The following is a 4,646-nucleotide window of genomic DNA, read 5'->3' as shown; positions in this document are numbered from 1 at the left end:
CAATCATCTTACTCTAATAGAAAAATATACCTTGATTTTTCATCAACGTTAAGTGTTCTTTTTAATATATATAATGGTATTTGGATGGCATTTATTTAATAGATTCAAATCTTACCCTGGACATCTCTGTTATTGATTTGGTTCTTCTTAACGTCACTGAACATATTATGGGTATGCTCCGGATTACCGCAAGGTGGGAAGTTTACACAAAAGCTTGCTTCCTGAATCTATACAAACCTCCCAGGGCACAAGGGAACAAACTAAAGAACACTGGAAATTTTCTCCTGCTTCGAATGTGTATCTGGCAGCCACAACTGTAACATTTATTACTGTACTCCATTTATCGCTTTTACTCTTTCATTAATAATTTAATGTTTAGGAAAAAAAAAACAAGCTCTTCAAAGCAAAAAAAAAAAAAAATTTATTCAAAGCTAAATAAACTGTTTTTTTTTTTTTTGTCAGAGTTAAATGTCTTTGTATTTTGAAATGCCAGTTCTGTCACGCAGGCTTAATTAAAGCTACTGGATTTAGAGAAAAGGAAGTTTTGTTGGTGAGCTAATCTCTCCATGCTCTGTCAATTTGAACAGAGTTGAAAATTGCCACCCAATGACTGAGAATATGTGTACACAGTGTCATATTTTGAACCTAATCGCGTTTTGCTCTCATACAGAAGTAGACGTGTTTATTTATATAGATTTAATCAATGACAAGGGTCCCTCTCGATATAGCTCAAAATCACAGCTTGAAAGCAAACTGTTATTGCAGCATTTCTAAAGTTACAACTTACAGCCCAGACCCTGCCAGCACCCTCAGCATTCGGAAATTGCCATTTTGACTTAATTATCAACTCTTTCTTTTTTGAATGGAATTATTCAGGATATTGTGATAGACAGATACAAAACAATTTTTCCTCTGCCAAAAGAACATACAGTGATCAATGCAAGTCAGAAACTGCAATCATCACAGCTGAGACCCAAGGTCAGTGTTGAGGTTCACAGGTGAATTTGGCAGGTAAACACACACTGTAGTCACATGGCTTCTGGACCAGTATTAAGAAGAATATTCACACTTCCAAAGGATAGAGCCCTGGGGGGAACGAAACCTCCACCCGAGCTCAGGCTGTTCAGGTAGAAAAATTGAGTCACTGCTGCCCTGACCTTTCCTGGGCTTCCATCATCACGCTCCCCACCCCCACCCCCTGGAGAAGGTGAAGTCTCTGCCCCCTCCAGCCCTACCATCTGATCTTTGATCTAGATGGCACGCTCAGCATTCAGTTCCCAATGACTAGTGTTCTCTCGGGCAAAATCTACATAATCTGTGGTCAAAGACTGTAAAACAAATGCTTGACTTCGTACACCCCATCTCAGTAGCCTGGGCAAAATACCAACGGAGGAGGAAGGAAGAAAGGGAACAAACTCTTGTTTAGGTTGAAGAAGATAACAGTGGATGAAAAAGCACTGATGTGGAGATCCCTTTGGGAAGACAAAAATCAGATATTCTTGTGAGAATGTAAATGCAAAATGATGAATATGACCTCCAAGAAATGCATGATATGAGCTACGTCGAATTCAGGCTTTCTGTATCTTCTTTCCACCCCATGGACACAGAGACACAGAGAGTTCCTACCCCTGATTTGGAGTGTGATAGAAAAAGTTTGCCAGTGTTTTGAGAAAGTGTCCAATTGTTCTTTATTGCAGGAATAAGGGGGCGGGGTGAGGGGGGAAGGGGCGTGTAGGGGTAACAGATTCCTTTAAAATTATATTCTTCTGTTTATACTATTTTTAACAACAATTTCCACTTTTACTCTTAGTAGAAGCATTTAAACCTCCAAAATGAATAAATGAATATTACTCTTTCTCTTTAAGCATAACCCAATTTTAAATCACCCCCCTCTTTATAAATTTGGCTACTTGGTAATAAAGCACACAACAGCATTTGCAATATGCTAATGTTCTGCAGAATTCACTATTTCTTATCTTAATAAAATACTTTTAAAACAAACAGCAAATTTATGTTTTCACGTTGTCTTTTCAAAACTCACATATGAAAAGTTAATGCACTTTTTTTATTTTTACTTCTAACAACATACTGTTTAAAAACTTAGTTGTGTTTTTGGATTCAAAGATCACTTCATTCTCTTAAAGGTAACGTGCTATTTTGCCTCATTATAATAAACACCAATGTTTTTACAACTGCAACAGTTCCTCGCCTCATTAGCATATTTTGGCTGAGGTATTGTTTTACTCTGACCTGTATAATAAGTGTCACATTAGCAAGACAACAAATCAAACGTTTGTTAATTTCCCTCGCTTTCCCACACAGCTGGTGGTGTTATCGTGTCACCAGATTTTAATTAATATGATAACTAACACTTGCAAGACAACAGCCGGATTTTTCCCCCTCTGTGTGTGAGGGGTCTATAAGCCTTGTGTGTGTGTGTGTGCGTGCGCGCATACAGTTGCACACACGTGTGTGCACATGAGAGAAAAAGGGGAGTAAACCAAGATATTTACAAGAGCCTTTCACAACAAATTAGTCACTAAAAACATTCACAGCCCCACACGATACTATTTCAAATCAAACTTTCATTACACCATTTTCTTTTGCTCTTCCAGTCAATGATTACCATGCACCAAAGCATAATAAAAATCATAGAAACAATAAAATGTACTAATTTTCATACCTGGGGTAGTTGTATGTTTAAGGTTTTAGCATTTAGAGAGATGCAATAGTGCTGTCTTCGGAGAGGCTTAATTTTAATTTCTCCAGCCTCCACATGAACAGTAATACATTTCTGACTTATACAGAGACAGACCATTGTGAGTGTTTTCTCAGTGCGAAGGTCTGATCGGCAATGCTCTTGTGTAAGTCAAAAGTGCCATCTATACGCAAAAGCTGGAAATGCAACGGAACCCAAAATGAAAAACTCCTCACCTCGTTGTTCCAGCCACCAAAGCCTCTAGCATTGCTAATTGCAGATCCTTAGAAATGGGTCAGCTAAACAGAGGAAGAAAAAAATGATAGCACTAAAATACATAAAGTGAAAATTCATTCCTGTAATATTTATACTGTAAAATATTTCACAGTGCTAGTACCAAAATTTTATTTAAAACTGTTTCAATGTATTTTTTAGTAAAAACAAAAGCAGTATCTAATTTCAAATAAACATTAATATAAAATATTACCTGAGAATGAATGTATTTTGCCTTCAGAGTAAATAAAGAAGATTCATTTAGTAATTTTTTAATGACACGGTACAAACTAAGGCTATAAAAATCACGAACAGTAGAAACACTTAAACCATATCTGTAGAAAAAAATGCCAGTAAGAAAAGTGGTGTTCAAAATTAGAACTCTCTCTAATGTTTTCTGATTTTGAATATTCTAAAGAGAAAGGAAACCTCTTTCTCCTGGGATTGGAAAGCAGAAGGCCCTTTTTAAAAGCTGAAATTCTTCCAAATCTCTTTATTGTTGTTTAATTTGACATTTTTCCTTTTGTTACAAAATATAAGATTTTCCCCAAAGAATCCCAAACTCTAATATTCCACCTACAGAAAATTAAGCCCCAGAAGAAGGATGGCACCAACATCCCTTAAAAAAAAAACAAAAATGGTTTCTTCTATAAGAAGGATTAAGCACAGTGGCAATTTCTAGGCCCGCAGGAGATTTGTTGAGATGCAAAGGCCACCAAATCCAATTACTAATTGTGCAATGGCATAAGGCATACCCTCCCCTAAAGCTGCCTAGCAAAAAAATTTGAGTTACATAGAAGCAGACCTTATTACCTTCAACTACTTATGTAAAAATAGGCTCCAATTTGGAAGCCTGACACCTCTTCTGATTTCCTTTTTCCTCTACAAGTCTATACAAGGAGATTTTGTCTGTCAATGTACACTGGAAGATGTGCAGGAAAACCACACCAATGGACCGATCTGTCAGAAATCAACTCCAGGAAAATTCACCTATGAATTCAGAAAACCAAAGAAGGACCTGAGGGACTCCCATGGGAAATGAAAGACCTTCACCTGAGCTTCCCTCACACATTGAAGAACCCTCCAGCTGTGTCCTTTGTCCTTTGCCTCCTTTGGTAGGTGTGCCTTCCTGAAATGATGTCTGGAGCTCCTCTTCTCTTATGAGAGAAGACAGTAGTGCCAAAGGTCGACTGACACCAGCAGTGCCAGTCGCGGCCACTGGCTGAGTGTATTCCTTAGCAGTCAGATGTCCACAGGTCCAAAGGGCTCTCGTAAGATTCTTTGGTCCCCCCTCCACTCAACCAAGGGAGAGCTATCTCTATTGCTCACCCAAGGTGTAGGATAACAACCCCATAGGAGTCACCAGGAACCATTTTACTGCCCTACCTCACAGTCCCCTGGGTTAGCAGGCTCTTTTCTCCTTCCGCTTTCAATCCCAGGTAAGAAAGAGACTTTAGGGACAGGATGGTAGCAGGGGGCTTCCAGTGATCAAGATAGTGTTCATTTTTCCCTAAGAGAAACATTGGCCTAAGATAGCTGCTCATGGATGCCCTCGGGGCAGGGGGCAGAGGGGATAAGACGGTGGGAAATGGAACTTTAGCAGGAACCTGGTTTCCAAGAAGCAAAGGAAACTTGTGTGACCAATGATCATGCCTAGAAGACCATTAGAAGACAG

The sequence above is a fragment of the Furipterus horrens genome, unplaced genomic scaffold, assembly GCF_987537825.1.
Source record: "Furipterus horrens unplaced genomic scaffold, mFurHor1.1.pri manual_scaffold_12, whole genome shotgun sequence".
NCBI classification, from domain to species: Eukaryota; Metazoa; Chordata; class Mammalia; order Chiroptera; family Furipteridae; genus Furipterus; species Furipterus horrens.
Note: the sequence above shows the minus strand (reverse complement) of the source record.